The sequence below is a fragment of the Mobula hypostoma genome, chromosome 9 (assembly GCF_963921235.1).
Source record: "Mobula hypostoma chromosome 9, sMobHyp1.1, whole genome shotgun sequence".
Classification (NCBI taxonomy): domain Eukaryota; kingdom Metazoa; phylum Chordata; class Chondrichthyes; order Myliobatiformes; family Myliobatidae; genus Mobula; species Mobula hypostoma.
In genome coordinates this window covers 46,944,455-46,964,040 of record NC_086105.1, presented here as the reverse complement: position 1 = coordinate 46,964,040, position 19,586 = coordinate 46,944,455, and the positions used below count along the sequence as shown (strand labels likewise).

General features: G+C 41.6%; 1 protein-coding gene across 11 annotated transcripts in view; it reads left to right on the top strand.

Annotated features, from left to right (window-relative positions):
* The first annotated feature begins 2,212 nt into the window (after nt 1-2,212).
* nrcama (neuronal cell adhesion molecule a) overlaps nt 2,213-19,586 on the top strand; it is a 257,866-nt gene continuing 240,492 nt past the window's right edge. For all 11 annotated transcript variants that reach the window (XM_063058228.1, XM_063058227.1, XM_063058233.1 and 8 more), the window contains exon 1: nt 2,213-2,294. The gene's annotated coding sequence lies outside the window, so the exon portion shown is untranslated. The remainder of the gene's footprint in view (nt 2,295-19,586) is intronic.

Below are 19,586 nucleotides of genomic sequence, written 5' to 3'. Positions count from 1 at the left end.
ATCCATTTGGGTAGCTTCCAACCTGTTGGCATGAGCATTGATTTCACTAACTTCTGGTAATTTTCTCCCCATTCTTCCAATCTAAATCCTTCTGCAGAGTCTCTGCTTCCTCAACACTACCTGCTCTTCCCCTGTCTTCTTACTGTCCACAAACTTGGCCACAAAACTATTAATTCTATCATCCAAGTCATTGACATAAGATGCGAAATGAAGCAGTCCCAACACTGACCGCTGCAGAACACCACTAGTTACTAGCAGCCAACCAGAAAAAAAGTTCACTGTATTTCCATTCTTTGCCTCCTGTCAATCAGCTGATCATCTATCCTTGCTAGTATCCTTCTTGTAATACCATGGGCTCTCATCTTGTTAAGCAGTTTCACGTGCTGCACCTTGTTAAAGGTCTTCTGAAAACCAAGTAAGCATCTCAACTCTCCTTTGTCTATCCTGCTTATTATTTACGTAAAGGATTCCAACAGATCGGTCAGGCAATGTTTCCCTTTAAGGAAACCATGCTGAGTTTGCCCTGTTTTATCATGTACCTTCAAGTACCCCAAAATCTCAACTTTAGTAAAGGACTCCAACATCTCCCCAACTATTGAAGTCAGGCTATTATTTTCTTTCTCCTGCCTTCCTCCCTCCTTAAAGAATGCAGTGACATTTGCCATTTTCCAGTCTTCTGGAACCATTCCAGTAATCTAGGGATTCTTGGAAGCTCACCACTAATGCCTCTGCAATCTCTTCAGTTATCTCTTTCAGAACTCTGGGGTGCAGTCCATTAGATCCAAGTAACATATCTATCTTCAGACCTTTCACCTTCCCAAACACCTTTTCCTTAGTAATAGCAACTACACTCACTGCTGCCCCCCGACACTCTCAAATTTCTGGCATACTGCTGGTGTATTCTACAGTGAAGAATGACACAAATATATTTATTTAGTTCGGCTGCCATTTCATTGTCCCCCATTACTGCCTCTCCATTGTCATTTTCCAGCAGTCCGATATCCACACTCGCCTCTCTTTTAGTCTTTATATATCTGTAAAAACTTTTGGTATCTTCTTTTATATTATTAGCTAGCTCACCTTTATATTTCATCTTTTCTCTCTTTATAGCCTTTTTAGTTGTCTTCAATTGGCTTTTAAAAGCTTCCCAGTCCTCTTAATTTCTCATTATTTTTTGCTGTATTATATGCCTTCTCTTTTGCTTTTATGCTGTCGTCATGAGGATTGGCAATGGTCACTCCTACCAATAGGGGCAGACTCATCTTCAACAGATGGATTAATGGGCTTAGTTCAAGAGGCTATTTAGCCGACGTTGAGGCAAGAGCCCATGTTTTTCTCACCAGCGGCTATAGAGCTCGTGTGGTAGCAGTGTCTTTGGGAACTTGGCCATTTTGATTATTAGAGGTGCTAACTAGCATGGCTTGTTGTGAGTTTTGTTGGTCATTTTGTTGGTAAGTTGGCTTACCATTAGCATGGTTTTGTTCTCACTCCTTTGCCAAGAAGGTGGAAGTGGGATTAATTCTTGAGCCTGTGTTACATTGCAAATCCCAACTTCCCAGAGGACAGTTGGACTTTAGATCCTTATTAGAATTAATTTGATGTTTTTACACAATGCAATCAAGTGTTCGAGTGGAGAAAGATTCCTTCCTCCACAGAGTATACGCTGATAGTGATTTTGTTATTGCAACATTGCTTTATCAGTTAAGACATTGAACATGAGGAAAATGTACTTAGATTCTGGATACAAGACTGGTTTGGAGCAGAATTTTTTTTTCATTTTTGTGAGCTTGCAAAGGCATCCCTTAGGATGAATCTAAGTTCCAGTGATAGATATACAGTGCAGATGTGATTGCTGCACTATGGACATCTTTTTAAGTGGGAGGAAAGATGAAACTGCATGGTCCATTAATTAGAGAGTGACAGTAAAGGAGAAGAGAGATGGCTTCCAATTCATCATGAAACTCCCCGTGTTACAGCAGAAGGAGAAGTGGGGAGGGAAATGTCAAAAAACAGATCTATTAACTAAATGCTAATGTCAGTACATTTGGCATTTTATTTCCCCATCACTCTCTTGGAGATTTCTGATATCCAGGAGGTAGATTTCTAACAGAAACTGGCAGCTCACCTAGAAATCATCTTCCACTGGGGGTAAATAACTGAGTTACTTTCTTTAAAAAAAATCTGTTCTGCCTTAACATTTTGTGCTTCTTTTTACAGGCTCTTTGGATTAACATGAGCAGCGTCCGCAAGCGGTGCTTTTGACTGGGTGTACAGCAGAACCTGTGAAGCTTGGGGTAAGCGTGCATACGTACTTTCTGTCCCATGCACCATTACAGTTAGTGTAAGAAAGAGTAACAACTTCATTTGAAAGCTTTGGTTGAACGTCTCTGGATGTGTCGAAGCTGGGAGGCGCAGTAGCATAGCAGATAGTATAACATTATTATAGTACCAGCAACCTAGGTTCAATTCCTGATGCTGTCTGTAAGGAGTTTGTACATTCTCTCTGTCACTATTAGGTTTCTTCCAGCAGCTCTGGTTTCCTCCCACATTCCAAAGATTACACATAGGCTTGTTGGGCTCGAAGGCCATGTTAACGTGCTGTGTCTCGAAATAATAAATAAATTGCCATGTGCAGTGAAGACCCATAAGATAGGGGAGCAGAATTAGGCCACTTGACCCCTCTAGTCTGCTCCATCATGATTGGCTTGATTGTTTTTTTTTTAAGTTCAAAGTAAGTTCTTTATCAAGGTATGTGTTTGTCACCATATGCAACCCTAAGATTCAGTTTCTTACGGGCATTTTCATTAAATGCAAGAACCATAATACAATCACTGAAATACTGCACTCAATAGGGCGGACAAACAATCAATGTACAAAAGACAAGAAACTGTGCAAATACAAAAGAGAAAAAAAAAGCAATAAAAATCGAGGAAATGCAACAAAGAGTCCTTGGAAGTGAGTCCATAGGGCATGGAAACAGTTCAGTGATGAGGCAAGTGAAGCTGTATGAAGTTATCCCCTTTGATTCAAGAGCCTGGTGGCTGAGAAGTAATAACTGTTCCTAAACCTGATGGTGTGAGTCCTGAGGCTTCTGTACCACCTTCTTGATGGAAGTGGCGAGAAGCGAACTTGGCCTGGATGGGTGGCAGTCCTTTATGTTGGTTGCAATAAATTTGTTAAGATTTGTGCAGTGCAGGAAATGATGACACTGTTGTACTTCCAGTTTGCTGTGTTGTTGGGTGTTTGAAATAATAGCAGAGAGAGAATGGAGTTTTTGGGACAGAGTTGTTGAACTTGAAACAACCAACAATGATGGAGTATTTTCATTAGTTGGGTGGATGATTGAGTTTTTGTGGAGAATTAACGAAAAGTGTTGTGCACAATCACATTGATGAATTGAAAATATTTTGTGTACATGATTTAATTCATTCAAAGCATTTCTGTATTTACATTTGAGGGCTTGGTGAATGCTTGAGGACATGTTTTTATGTATATAGGTAGGAGGGGAGGGAATGTCGGTTCAGACCATGAGAGGCCGGGGTCGGGCATTTTCATGCCTTGCAAGGCGCAGATTGGAAGTCTGTGGGGCGCCACTCCTTGCACAGACACTAGAGTAATGTGTGATTACGTACCTTGCTCAAGGACACAAGTACTGAAGTACACAAATACTCGAGTATTTTGCCACAGCTGAGGCTCGAACTAGCGACCTTCAGATCACTAGACGAACACCTTAACCACTTGGCCACGAGCCCAACACAAAATGAGAAAGGCCTGAAAAATCCATGCTGTAGTATTCATAACTGATAACTATTTTAACATTCAAATAACTGAGTTAACAGCTCTGTAAAGGAACAGGAACGGGAATGGTAACGTCATGCAAATGCACAAATTATATACAGATTTCAACTGTAATCATTCCTGGACTTTTACTAACTTGCAAGTCGCTTCTGAAGGCGGACATTATTGCTGCCAACCCAATACCATTAAGGAGGTTTTTTTTTGCCTGGGAAGAAATAGTGGAAGTGGTACAAGTAACACAGTAAGTTATTGAAAAGCACAGAAATAATTTGTGCTTGAAATCTGAAATAAAAACAGGAAGCACTCAGCCGGGCAGTCGGCACCTAGGGTGAGAGCAACAGAGTTAATGCTTCAGGTCAGTGACCACTGATTAAAGGTCATTTATCCGAAATGTAAATTGTTTTTCTCACACCACAAATGTTCTCTCATCAAAAATGAATCTCATGGCTGTATGTGGTGCCATATATGTGCTGTGATAATAAAATTTATTTTGAATATTTTCTCGGGTATTTTGGCCATTTTCTACTTTTATGCATGAGAATTGGTTGTAACCATCAGAGAAGAGGTACTGGAGCCTGAAGACATAACTTTTTTGGAACAGCTTCTTCTGGTATCGGACTTCTGAATGGTGCATGAATCTATAAACATTACCTCACTATTTTTGCACAATTTATCTACATTTTAGATGTATCATAGAGGTATCATAGGAAAGGCGGATAATAGTACAGAAGGTGAGGTAGCTGGTTTACAAACGGGCAATGAGTAGTGAGGAGAGGCTGTTGATGGGGGCAAAATTGCAGTTAACAGAATGAGTTGCAATGTAAAAGGTGGACAAAATCAAAAAGGGTGAGTACAGGACTGAATGCGAAAGTGAATATTTGAATGTGTGCAGTATACGGAATACGGTAGATGAACTTGCAGCTCAGTTGCAGGTTAGCAGATTATGATGTTGTAGGCATCACTGAATCATGGCTGAAAGAAGATTATAGCTGAGTTTAATGTCGAAGGATACACGTTGTATCAAAAGGAAAGGCAGGAAGGCAAAGGGGGTGGTGTTGCTCTGTTGGTAACAAAAAATAAAATCCAATCATTAGAAAGAGGTTATATAGGGTCGGAAGGTGTTGAATTATCGTGGATAGAGCTAGTGCAAGGGTAAAAATACCCTAATGGGAGTTGTATACAGACCCCCAAACAGTAGTAAGGATATGGTCTGCAAGTTACAATGGGAGATAGAAAATGCATGCCAAAAGGGAGGTGTTACAATAGTCATGAAGGACTTCAATATGCAGGTAGGTAGATTAGGAAAATCAGGCTGGTGCTGGATTCCAGGAGGGGCAATTTCTAGAGTGCCTATGAGATGGCTTTATAGAGCAGCTCGTGGTTGAGCTCACTGGGGAATCAACTATTCTGGTTTGGGTGTTGTTGGGTGTTGTGCAATCAACCAGAATTGATTAGGGAGCGGAAGGTAAAAGAACCCTTAGGGGAAGTGATCATGATGTAATCAAATTCACCCTGAAATTTGAGAAGGAGAAGCTAAAGTCGGAGGTATTAGTATTATAGTGGAGTAAAGGGAATTACAGAGACATGAGAGAGGAGATGGCCAGAATTGATTGGAAAAGAAAACTGACAGGGATGACGGCAGAGCAACAATGGCTGGAATTTCTGAAAGCAATTCGGAAGGCACAGGATATATACATCCCAAAGAGGAACAAGTATTCTAAAGGATAGATGACACAAACGTGGCTAACGAGAAATCAAAGCCAACATAAAAGCCAAAGAGAGGGCATAAATATATAGAGCAAAATATAGTGAGAAGTTAGGAGTTTGGGAAGCTTTTAAAAACTGATAGAAGGCAACTTAAAAAGTCATTAAGAAGATAAAGATGAAATATGAAAGTAAGCTAGCCAATAATATCAAAGAGGACACCAGAAGTTTCTTCAGAAATGTGTAGTGTAAAAGAGAAGTGCAGTGGATATTTGGCTGCTGGAAAACGACGCTAGAGAGGTAGTAATAGGGGACAATGAAATGGCAGATGAACTGAGGAAGTATTTTGCATCAGTCTTCACTGTGGAAGACACTAACTTATTTCCATCTGACATAATTTACATATGATTTAATTATTTATGGTTTTATATTGCTATATTTATACTCTATTCTTGGTTGGTGCAACTGTAACGAAACCCAATTTCCCTCGGGATCAATAAAGTATGTCTGTCTGTCTATCTATCTATCTATCTAACAGTAGGGTGGAAGTTCCAGGTATCGGGGTCATGGAGTGTGTGAACTAGAGAGAAGGTTCTTTGGAAATTGAAAGATCTGAAGGTAGATAAGTCACCTGGACCAGATGGTGTACGTCCCAGGGTACTGAAAGTGGTAGCTGAGATAAAGGCATTGTGGAGGCATTAGTAGTTATCTTTCAGGAATCACTAAGTTCTGGAATGGTTTCAGAAGACTGGAAAATTGCAATGTCACTACACTCTCCAAGAAGGGGGAGAAGCAGAAGAAAGGAAACTATAGGCCAGTTAGTCTGACCTCAGTAGATAGGAAGATGTTGTTGATTATTAAGGATGAGGTCTTAGGGCACTTCGAGGCACATGATAAGATAGGCTGTAATCAGCATGGTTTCCTCAAGGAAAATCTTGCCTGACAAATCTTTTGGAATTCTTTGAAGAAATAACAAGCAGGAAAATTGGTTGATGTGCACATGGATTTTCAGAAGGTCTTTGATAAAGTGCCGCACATATGGCTGTTTAACAGTCTACGAGCCCTTGGTATCACAGGAAAGATTCTAGAATGGATAAAGCAATGGATGATTGGCAGGAGGCAAAGAGTGGGAGTGAAGGGAGCCTTTTCTGGCTGGCTGCTGGTGACTAGTGATGTTCCACAGGGGTCTGTGTTGGGAACGATTCTTATTATGTTATGTCAATGATTCAGGTGATAGAATTGATGGCTTTGTTCCAAAGTTTGCAGATGATATGAAGATAAGTGAAAGGACAGGTAGTTCGGAGGAAGTAGAGCAGCTACAGAACGATTTAGACAGATTAGAAGCTTGGACAAAGAAATGGCAGATTGAAAACAGTGTTGGGAAGTGTATGGTCATGCACTTCGGTAAAATAAATGAAAGGATTGATTATTTTCTAAATGGAGAGAAAATACAAAACACTGAGGCACAAAGGGACTTGCGTCTCCTTGTCAGGATTCTGTAAAGGGTAATGTGCATGCTGAGTCTATGGTGAGGAAGGCAAATGCAGTGTTAGCATTCATTTCAAGAGGACTAAAATATAAAAGCCAGGATGTAATGCTGAGACTTTATAAAGCCCTGGTGAAGTCTCACCTGGAGTATTGTAAGCAGTTTTGGGCCCCTTATCTTAGAAAAGATGTGCTGAAAGTGGAGAGGTTCAAAAGAGTTTACAAAAATGATTCCAGTATTGAATGGCTTATCATAAGAAGAGTGTTTGATGGGCCTGTTGTCACTATAATTCAGAAGAATGAGGAGTGACTTAATTGAAATCTATTAAATGGTGAAAGTCCTTGATAGAGTGGACGTGGAGAGGATGCTTCCTATGGTGGGAGAGTCTAAAACCAGAAAATACAGCCTCAGAATAGAGGGGTGTACTTTTAGAACGGAGATGAGGAGGAATTTGTTTAGATAGAGTGGTGAACCTATGTAATTCTTTGCAACAGGCAACTGTGGAGGCCAAGTGTTTATGTTTTATTTAAAGCAGAGGTTACTAGTTTCTTGATTAGTCAAGGTATGAAGGGATACAGGGAGAAGTCAGGAGGTTCGGGCTGAGAGGAAAACTGAATCAACCATGATGAAATGGTAGAACAGACTCAATGGGCTAAATGGCCTAATTTTGCTCCTACATCTTATGGTCTTATTTCTTATGGGTAATTTATGGTAAATTTTATGTATTGCACTGAGGTGAGGGCCTCCCCTCGGTCAGAGTTGCCCATGGCTATTGTGTCCTAGCTGCCTAGATACGCATGTCTGGGCAGTATGATATGGAGAGCAAGCTCCCCCCTCTCCATGCATCTGATGAACCCGTAGGAACGACAGAGATCGATACAGTAGCTTTGCAGAAGTTGCCAGTCAGCATTGAACTCCATGTAGGACTGCCTTGGGGACTCCAGCTCCGGATTTTTCCCTCGGGGTTTTCTCCCGAGGCCTACCCCATGAGTGGGTATAGCCGCAAGGCAGTGGAGGTTTGAGATCAGATTTTTCCTTCTCCTAGGTGAGCTGCCAACCATGGTGATGAGCCCCATCTGCCCGCAGCGACTGTTTTTAAGGTGCTAATAACTCACCTTTGCCCCTCCTCCTGTCAGTAGAAAGCCTGGTTTCACTGGGCTTGGTCGCTAAAGCTGCACATGAAGGCTAGGAGCTGGACTTTATTGACAGAGGCTATTTGAGGAGCATGCCATTGGGAATATTTAATAGGTAGAGGGAGCTTGCCCCATTACCACCCCCAGCTATAACTACCTTAAGGAACCAGTATTGCACTGTTCTGTCGCCGCAAAACAGCAAACTTCACAAGATATGTCAGTGATAATAAACTTGATACTGATTCTGTGCACAAGAATTATGCAGCAGCCCTAAATTTCTCCCAGCTCTGCTGTCTGGTTGCAGGTTTACACAAGAAATGGGCAGGTGGTCAAACAGGAGCAAGGCAGCTTTTTTTTCAAGAGTGCGCTTTGCTCTACTACTATGACTAGATAAAGGCCAAGGAGAATTTCACTGCAACCCAGAAAATGGCAAGACATTCTAACCCTTTGACAGGCCCCGTCGGGAAATGTAACCAATTCCAGGAAAACTGTTTGGCTCAGGTTATTGTGGATGTCCAACAGGAAGGTGATGTTCTTCGTCAAACAGTTCTTGTGCTACCCCTGACGCCTTCATAACATTTGCCCAAGAGCCTCAAGCTGAGTGAGGATACTTCGCTGAATTCAACTGAGTTGATGGATTTTGTGTAGGATTAACTGAGACTGAAGGATTATTTCTGCCAAATATCAAAGAAGTTGGGCAGCAACACTAAGAAAAGCCTCGTGTGTTCACTGCCAGTCAGCTACTCTGCTGCCAGGCTGATCTCCATGTTCAGACTGACTTGATTACGGAACAAAAGGAAGGAAATTTCTTCAGCAAACACCTTCTCCAAAGTAATTGCATCAAGTCATCTTTCCTGCTCTGTCTGCCTCAGCCTCATACAACAGAGAAATACATCCCACAATCACCATCAGTCTTGTTTTCAAACTACCCAGGATTGATGTTTTGATATTTGTACTGCAGCGTCTGTCTTATTTGATGTCAGTCACCAGCATTGGCATGCCTTGATAATTTGTTAGGTTTGATACAACCAGACACCCACTAATTCTATATACATTGGTTTCCATGAAAAACAATCAGAATCAGGTTTATTATCACTGGATAATGTCATGGAATTAGTTGTTTTACAGTAGCAGTACAGTGCAATACTTAAAAAGTACTATAAGTTACAGAAGTTAGTCACTATCTCTCTATGTCTGTCTCTATACAGTATCTTCAATTAAATGTAGTGCAAAGAGAGCAAATAGTGAGGTAGTGTTCCTGGGTTGGCTCATTGGTTGTTCAGAAATCTGATGGCAGAGGGGAGGAAGCTGTTCTTAAAACGCCGTGTGCGCGTCTTCAGACTCCTGTAACTCCTCTCTGCTGGTAGTAACGAGAAAAGAGCATGTCCTCTGTGTTGGAGGTCCTTAATGATGAGTTCAGATCATTAGATTCCAACAAAGATAGAAGTCTGAACCATGGCTTTAAACTTGCGGTACACCTAAAGGGAAAGCTGTTGGTGGTTGCCAGCTTGGCTAGTGGATACGTTGGATTGGATGTGAGATCTTCCCGGAAAGCTTGTCCTTCCAGGTCAGGCTACTTCAGGCACATAATTGTTAACAAGCGAGCAAATATTTCCATCTTGAAAGATTGCCTCTTAATATAATAGAAGCCTTCCTTGTGTTAATCACCAATGTGCAAACTCGTGAGGATCTCCAATTAATTGCCTCAGTACTTCTGTTCCCAAAACTAGTTAATTTACTTATCTTAATTGGTTGTGGGTTTCAGAGTCAAGATTGGAAGATAATTAGCGAAAGAATATTATTTCAACCTTCATGAGTCTGCTGTTATCACACAAATTTCCACTTTAGATTAGATTAGATTAGATTAGATTCAATTTTATTGTCATTGTGCCGAGTACAGATACAAAGCCAATGAAATGCATTTAGCATCTGACCAGAAACGCAAAGAATAGTGTTATTTACAAAATAACTGTGAATAAAAGAAGTGCTACAGCATACGAATATAAAAGTACTGAGACAGTACAATACAGATGCAATACTGCTTAGCACTGTAATGAGAGGTTCAGCAGTGTCACAGCCTCAGGGAAGAAGCTCTTCCTGTGCCTGCTGGTGCGGGAGCGGAGGCTCCTGTAGCGCCTACCGGATGGGAGGAGAGTAAAAAGTCCATGGTTAAGGTGAGATGCATCCCTGATAATGCTTTTCGCCCTGCCCAGGCAGTGTTTATGGTAGATGTTCTCAATGGTGAGCAATTGAGTGCCAATAATCCGCTGGGCAGTTTTCACCACACGCTGGAGTGCTTTGCGGTCCAATACGGGACAATTGCTATACCACACTGAGATGCAGTTGGTGAGTATGCTCTCAATGGTACAGCGTACTTTAGAATTTCAGATGTCTGATTTGTAAACTTGTGAAATCTCTTCAGTGCACCTCATGATCTAATCTGCCCAGTCCTGAAGCAGAATTTTGATCTGAAACATCAATAATTCCACCCCAACACCCTGACAATACTGTTTGATCTATCAGGTTTCTCCAGCAGTTTGTTGCTCTAACTGTCTGTGGTGACCTTGTATTTATTGCTACATCAGCATCGACCATCCAGCATAAGATTATAGCATGATCTACTTGGTAGCTGACCTACGCAATGGAGATTCCATCAGGATTTTAGCCAAGGCTAACTATGTATAAAACATGAGTACATGCCTTTGGCCAAAAGTACATTAAAAAATATGCACCAACCCTTCAGTACTTGCAGGTAAATCTGAGCCGATGAATTTGGTTCTGTTGTAGATTTCTTTTGAGTTTACTGAGGTCAGTTGTTGTAAGAGCTTCTCAATCATTCTGTCATATGAGTTGACTTCCATTGCCCAGAATCTGCTCTTGGCAAGTTTGGGGAGTTAAGAAAGAAGCCCTTCGTGAACAGGATCTTGCAACCCAAAAACCTGATAGGTGAAACACGAGATTCAGCAGCTACTGGAAATCTTGAACAATAGGCACAAAGTGCTGGCAGAACTCAGCAGGTCAGACAGCATCTATGGAGAAGAATAAGTGGGAAACATTTCAGGCTGGGACCCTCTATCAGCACGTGATAAGCTTTTGGGCACCTTGTATTTCTCTGTGACAGCATGATACATTTATTTCTGATAGTAATCTCGTGCTGTTTTTATTGCATTACTGATGCTATATAAATGCAGTTTGTTACTGTTATTTGTGAATTTAGCCCACTGGCATCAGAAGAAAAAGGAAATTTCAATATTACATTTTCAGTAGGGAAATAGAAATTCATCAATGCATGAACATTCCTCAACACACAAAATGGGTGTTATGTTTATTTGCAGTTGGCTGGTGTAATGTTAATGTCTAAGAACAGAGGTACGAATGTCTGATTTGCTGCAAATTTGTCACAATTGTGTCCTTTGCTAAGATTGTAACTAATGTTAAAAGTCTCTGCCATTCTAAGGACATGAAAAGTTAGTCTCACACTCTCTTCTGCCTGTGGCCAGTGATTGGAACTTGGCCTGTATAGTGTCTGTATCAGGAGCCACGGGCCTTTCACTGGCTTTCCTTTCCTCTGTTGGAGCCAAAGCAGTGGTGTCGGATCGTTCCAAACATCCACCGGCAATTGTGAACATTCTCTTTCCTGGTAACTTATCTCAATGACTATAGTCCAGAAACACATCCACTGTGATGAAGTTCTTTAACAGGTTAGCAATGAAATATATCAACTCTTGCCTGAGGAGCAACTTGGACCTGAGGTCAACAGCAGATGCCATTTCATTGTCTCTTCACTCAACACTGGAACATATAGACAGCAAAGGTGTCTACATTAGGGTGGTCTTCATTGACTACAGCTTTACTTCCAACACTGCCATCCCCTCAAAACTAATCAATAAATTCCAAGAACTTGGCCTCAGTAGCTCATTATGCAATTGGATCTTTAATTTCCTCACTTGCAGACCCCAATCAATTGGATTGGTAACAACATCTCCTCCACAATCAACATCAGCACAGGTGCACCACAGGGCTGTGTGCTTAGCACCCTGCTCCACTTACTTTATATCTGTGACTGTGAGGCTAAGCACAGCTCCATTGTCATATTTATGTTTGTTGATGACACCACTGTTGTTGGCTGAATCAAAGGTGCTGATGAATCATCACGAAAGAGGGAGATTGAAAATCTGGCTGAATGGTGCCACAACAACAACTCACTCAACATCAGCAAAACTAAGGAGCTGAGGAAACCGGAGGCCCATGGCCAGTCCTCATCAGGAAATCAGAGGTGGATAAGATCAATAACTTTAAATTACTTGGTATTATCATTTCTGAGGATCTGTCTTGGATCCAGCACTTAAGTATCATTACAAAGAAGGCACAACTTCATCACAGTGGATGTGTTGCTGGACAATAGTCATTGAGAAAAGTTACCAGGAAAGAGAATGTTCACAATTGCCGGGGATGTTTGGAATGATCCGATACCACTCCTTTGGCTCCAACAGAGGAAAGGAAAGCCAGTGAAAGGCCCGTGCCTCCTGGTACAGACACTATACAGGCCAACCTGTCCTAAGTAAACCTGTACTTAGAAGTTTGCAAGGATTCATTATGACATCTAAAACTTTGACAAACAAGTATAGATGTACGGTGGAGAGTATCCTGGCTGATTGCATCACAGCCTGGTATGGAAATACCAATGCCCTAGAACAGAGACGCCTACAAAAATTAGTGGATACAGCCCAGTCCGTCACAAGTTAACCCACACCACCATTGACCAGATCTGCACAGAGCACTGTTGCAGGAAAGCAGCATCCATCATCAAGAACCCTCACCATCCCAGCCATGCACACTTCTTGTTGCTGCCATCATGAAGGAGGTACAGGAGCCTTGGGTCCCACATTCCTCCAGCTTCCAGAACAGTTATTACCCCTCAACTATCAGGCTCCTGAACTAACATGGGCAACTTCACTCACCCCAACACGGAATTGACTCCATTACCCTTGGACTCACTTTCAAGGAGTCTACAACTCATGTTCCCAATATTTATTTATTAATTATTATAATTTTCTTTTTTCTTGTATTTGCACAATTTGTTTTACACATTGGTTGTGTGCAGATTTTCAGTGACTCTTCTGTGTTTATTTGTATTTACTGTGAATGCCTGCAAGAAAATGAATCTCTGGGTGACAGGGGACATATATGTACTTTGAATTTTGATAAACCAATAGTTATGAATGCTTTCAGTACTGTTGTACAGACAGGGATGCCTATTCTCGCTTTCTTCTGGTTTAAAGGGAGGATGTGGTTCTAAGAAAAAGAAATAAAGAACCATGAGGAAAGGAGTTGAATTCATAAAAAAAGTGAGTAAGAGACTGAACATGAATAGAAAATATTGTAGGGGAAATGTAGACTTTTCTCTATGATGTATATGATAGCCATAGGTTGTCATGTTAGTGTGCTGTTATTGTAAAGTAGCTCATAACACAACATGCAAATGCTCAGAAACGTTTTTCTTTGACACAAGTCAGATGATTACATGTACAGGTGTCCCCCGCTTTATGAAATTTCGATTTATACCACTTCACTTTTACAAAAGACTTGCATTAATACCTGTTTTCGCTTAACGGAAAGAAATCCGAAGTGGATTTTCGCTTTTACGAGAAAAGGCACCCGCTTTAAACTTAACCTTACCACGAGAAAGACTAAAACAACAGGAATTCTGCAGATGCTGGAAATTCAAGCAACACACATAAAAGTTGCTGGTGAACACAGCAGGCCAGGCAGCATCTCTAGGAAGAGGTGAAAGACTACCATGACCGTGAAGCCTTGCGCGGGCAGGTGTGTGCACATGCATGTACGTGCCGATTTTTTTCTACAAATCAGTTTTGGCTAAATCTTCCCAGTTCTGTTAAGTGAAACTACACTGTACATACATTATTTCTACTTTATATAGGCTGTGTATTTATCATATCATTCCTGCTTTTACTATATGTTAGTGTTATTTTAGGTTTTTTGTGCTATTTGGTATGATTTGGTAGGTTACTTTTTGGGTCTGGGAACGCTGAAAAATTTTTCCCATGTAAATTAATGGTAATTGCTTCTTCGCTTTATGCCATTTCGGCTTATGAAAGCGGGGGGAAAGCTGTATTCCCAGCTTTGCATTCATCTTCCTGCTGTATTCTGACTGGGAGTCCTCTTGTTCGCAAAGAAATCTCGTCACTGAAAGGCTGTGTGGCAAACTTTGTGTGTTGTGGTCTGGAGTTTTGCCCACATTGGCTCATAAATAGGATTAAGGTTGGCATATTTGTTTACAGAGTTGTTCGCTTGCACTATGACTTTCACTGATACCCAGTTGAATTTGTGCTCCTCTCGACTTTCGTGGGAAGAGACTAGGGAGAGTTGGTCACGCCGCTTTACAGCCAGTTGATGTTCATGGATCCTTGTGGATCCTTTTCTCCCAGTCTGGTTGACATAGCATTCTCTGGCTGTAAAGCAGCATGACTAACTCTCCCTAGTCTCTACCCATGGAGATTGAAGGGGGCACAAATTCGACTGGGTATCAGTGAAAGTCATGGCACAAATGAACACATGGCATGCAGGAAAATTCCTAGAAGCATAGTTTTCTGCAAACAATTCTGTAAACAAATCTGTAGACCTTAATCCTATTTATGAGCTGAAGCGGACAAAATTCCAGGCCACAATGCATGAAGTTCACCACACAGTCTATCACTGATGAGATTTCCTCCTCACATCACAATTCAGTTTCTGAAATAACATTGAATCAGCTAATTGAAAAGTATATAAAGGCCAAGCATTCAGAAGACACACCACAGTTAACAGCGCACTGATCATGTCTCCTCGTATGGTGATGAAACATTTGCAAGTAAATTATCAACTCAACCCAGTTATCAACCACCCGAGCTACCCATCTTCTGAACGATTTCCAGCGGCACTATTTTTCCCAGCCACTCCTTTAAAGGGCCACCCAGCCGCTCTGCTTACAGCACCAGCTCTAAGTATGGGGTTCAATTCCCACCACTGTCTGCAAGGAATTTGTACATTGTCCCTGTGACTGTGTGCGTTTTCTCCGGGTGCTCCAGTTTCCTCTTGCATTCCAAAGATATCTGGGTTAGGGTTATTAAGTTGTGGGCGTGCTATACTGGTGCCAGAAGCACGGTGACACTAGTGAGTTGCCCCATCACATCCTCGACACCAGTGGCATATTTTACTGTATGTTTTGATGTACCTATGACAGAGAAAGCTAAACTTTATCATCTTTATCGTGTACCTCAATTTTTTCTCCGTCTCTCACTCATGCTCCCTCTAATAGAGGGTGTTCACAGCCATTGGGAACTGCGCTGCCTTCCTCTCCAGCATTTACTGGTGCTGGGAGTACGCCTACGGAATTCCATCTTCTCCAACATTTTACATACAAACGGGTGCAATAACCTGATGTAGTGGCCTTTCCTAGATATTTACTAACTTTTGATTTTACTCTGTATCCTCCTTAAACATAAAACATCCATTAGATTCTCTGATAAAAGAAACACAGCAAAACTGAAGCAGGTACAAATCCAGAAAAGGTATGAATATTGGATAACGTTGAGCAGTGTACGTAACGAGAGAGAAGAGTGCAAAGTAGTTCAAGGGTAAGCTGTACATATGTATAAATCTTGTGAAGTGCCAGGGTTAAAAGAGCATCCAGTAAAGCATGTGGGATTAAGAGTTTAGTAACAGAAGCATAGATGAGAAAAGCAACGAGTTTGTATTGAACTTCATAAGAGACTAGCTCTACCATTCTGAGAGTATTGCATCAAATTCTGGTCACTGCACCTCTGCAGAGACGTGAAAGTCAGCAAGAGGGTGCAGAAGAAATTGACTGGAATGGTGTAAAGTATAAAGTTAATTCAGCAGTACGTTACAGGAGACCATTATTGGCCAATCAGCTGCTATAAACATATCCTCCTCATTTCCCAGAAGCCTTGAAACTTGTTATCCATCACATGCCCATCAAATCCCATTTTCATTGTCTTTGCTGTTATCCTATACTAAACAGTGAGTTTAGAGCAGCTAACTAAAGTTCCAGCATGTCATTGGGATGTGAGAGAGAGCTGGAGCACCTGGGTGTGAGGGAGTAAATGCAAACTCCTTACGGACAGTGCCTGTGGTCAGGATTGAACCCAGCTCCCTATAGTAATGAGTTTGAAATATAGAACTCAATGCCTGTTGACTTCTTAAAGTGAAAATGGATAGCTGCTTGAGGGAAACTAACATGGTGATATACTGTATGTAGCTGGGAAAGAGACTGGATAGAATTCTGTGCAGGGGGCTGGCATGAGCTTGATGGGCAGATTGGTTTGCTGTGCCGAAAGAATTTTATTATTTTGTATCCTTGCCTCAGAATGTCAAAATTCTGAGAGGTATCTGTCTTCGGATATACTTGATATAATTGAAATACCGACACATCTTTTCTCCCAAGCACTGAAAATCCTGCTGATTCAAAGTGTTTGTAATTTCCAGCTGGTATTGTGCAAGGGAAATAAGCCAAGCCACTGAGGCAGCAGATCTCGGTGCTAATAAGACCAACGCTTTTGTTATTGCCCACATTGCAGGATCCTGCCCCACTTTAAGTGAAATCCCATCCCTGTCTGCTTTCAGCCGAGCTTTTGAGAGCAAGATTAAACCTCCCCAAATGTTTTCAAACCTCACGACCTTATGAAATCTTTCTCATGGTTCAAAGGCCCCACGACATACTGCCGTGAGCTCTCCTCAATCTTCCTCCATGCTCCCAGTTGCGGTTCTGATGTGCTTTGGGTTATCATTAATTTTAACATGTGTTTCGGGCTCTGGAGGGGAAAATGCAATTTGCTTAGATCGACGGTCCTACCATTCGTTCACCAAGTGGATCCAGGTGCAGCCTCTCAAGCATAACTGAGATGCTGGTGCTGGCTAGGTGCACATAGCTCACTAAATTATGTATTACTGATACTCAGACATTGCATGAAACCTTGATTTGTAATGCTTTGTGGCTGGAAAGGTCACCAGTGGCCTTTGTTTTCCTTGCTCATCATCATTCTCTGTCAAGATTATTGTAACCTCCACCGAGAGGGCGTTTTTATTGAATTCACTGAAAGATCAGGCCACTTTGGATTCCCTGGAAACTTCGGTTGCATAAGTAACCACCTATCTTCGTGCACAGCCTGTGAACAAAGCGGTCACCCTTTTCCTTGTGACTGTGCACCTGGGAAGCGATGCAGTGGTCTTTGTTGAGGTTCATCCCGAGCAGTTGTGCCACACAGGATTCTGGTCTATAGACTGTACCGAGGCAAACGTTGGCCACTACCAAGAGACATTTCAGTCTGCCTGAAACTTGTTTGTCTTCCAGTGTAAGGAAGTGTCAGTGAGTGCCTGCATATTGCTTGCTGCAGGAGTACACGCTGAGGACTCCCATCTTTGTGGGGGAGTCCAGGACTAGACTGGACTCAGAATAGAAGGTCACCCTTCCAGGACAGAGATGAGGATAAATTTCTTTAGAGGGTGGTGAATCTGTGGAAACCATTGCCACAGATGGCTGTGGAGGCCATGTTAATTGGGTATATTTAAAGCAGAAGTTGATAGGTTCTTGATTAGTAAGGGTGTCAAAGGTTACTGGAGAAGGCAGCAGAATGGGGTTGAGAGGGATAATAAATCAGACATGATTGAATGGTAGGGCAGGCTTGATGGGCTGAATACCTTCATTCTGCCCCTATGTCTTATGGTCCATGTCGGTTGACTCTTCACAAATTCCCATAAGTACTAAATTCCGCTTATTTTACCTGCAACCAATTATCTTTGACATACCCATCAACTTGTCCCATCTCTGACCAACCCATTTGGTTTTTTCCATCCATCTACATGGGTCAACTTACAGTGACCAAATAATCAACTGGCATGCTTTTGAGATACAGGAGGGAACTGGAGTACAAGAAGGAAACATGATCACTATAAATGTGCAGACTTCCAACCGATTGCACCAGGGTTTGTGATGGAAGGTGCAAGACAACAGCACTGCTGTTCTGCAGTTATGGATGTTCTGTAAGTTCTCAAAGGGTAGACTAAGAGTCAAATCTGGGGATAGATGATCATTTCCGAGATGAATGTGCAGAGGCAAGAGTGGCTTTGTTCAACATGGTGGATCTGGAAATGATGTAATAAAAATTGTTGAAGTGAACAACAGTTCCATCCCCCACCCCACCCCTGGAAGTCTCCTTAAAATAAAGGCAGATATTCTGGAGTTTCTTATTTAACTCTTGGCATGTTGATTGTTTGCAGAATGATGTCATTGTTGCACAGGAACATTCCCTGATGTGGAGATGGTTGATGAAGTCAAATTCAAACTGGGGAAATATTTTAACCCTCAAATCTTGTGAATTCTTACTTCCTGTAATATAATCTGCAAACTTCTCAGTTTATCTCTGGGCGGTGGCAGGAGATATGATGTGATTGCTAGAAGGTCACAACAGAAATAACAAAAGTGCACAGTTGTGTGAGAAATGGTGAAGTTAGTATTTCAGAAGCAGGTGTTTGTTACACTTCCTTCTTTTGCTTGCTCTAATCTGCAATTGTGGAATAGGTTTCTTTCAGCTTTATCCCAGTTAACAAATCCAAAAGAATTCTCGCACTCTGAAGCACTTAACCTTCAAGGCATCAAAAGTTTGAGTGAATGCAATCTAGCAGGTTTGAATTCATTGTCTTCTGATTGAGAGAGTTGCAGCTCAGTTCTAGGTGGTTTGAAATAGAGATTTCTTTGACAATTTGAAACTGCCAGTCATACTAATGAGCTTCTCTGTATCCTTGGCCACATGACCATAACCATTTCTTCATCTTTTTGCCATCGCATACTTCACTGCCCCACCCTCCCCCCATAAACTCATCTGAGGTAATTTGTCTTTGATGGTTGACTGGGGCTGATTCATAAAACACTTTACAAATAATGACGCTGTCAGCAACCAACCTGGCCTGAATTCACACCTTTATATTTAAATTTAATTAGCCACAGTTTGAGGGTAATGGCAACTTTTATTGTGCATCCTCTGAGACAAACTGTGCACAACTCTGAAATAAAGCAACGTAAATCCAACAAGAACTCTTTTACTTTTATACTATCCCTCAAAAGAGCACGCTGAACTTCTAAACACAATGCAAATACATCACTGGCAGTGCATTTAAGGACGTGCATGCCACAGTGTCTAATTAAAGATGTCTGCAATTTAAAAGCACTGTGTTTAGTATGCCTGTGTAGAATTATATCCTCTCGTGTTAAAGTCCAGATGCGCCTTTAATCTAGAGGCCTGGCTCCAGAAAGCAGATGGAGATCAGTGCCATTGGAAACGTGATGATCTGAGAGTGGTACTTAGCCCTTGACAAGAACACAACAGTTAAACTTAAGAAAGCAAAGGTATGGTGCCCCTTCATACTTTCCTTCCTGTCTCATTAGA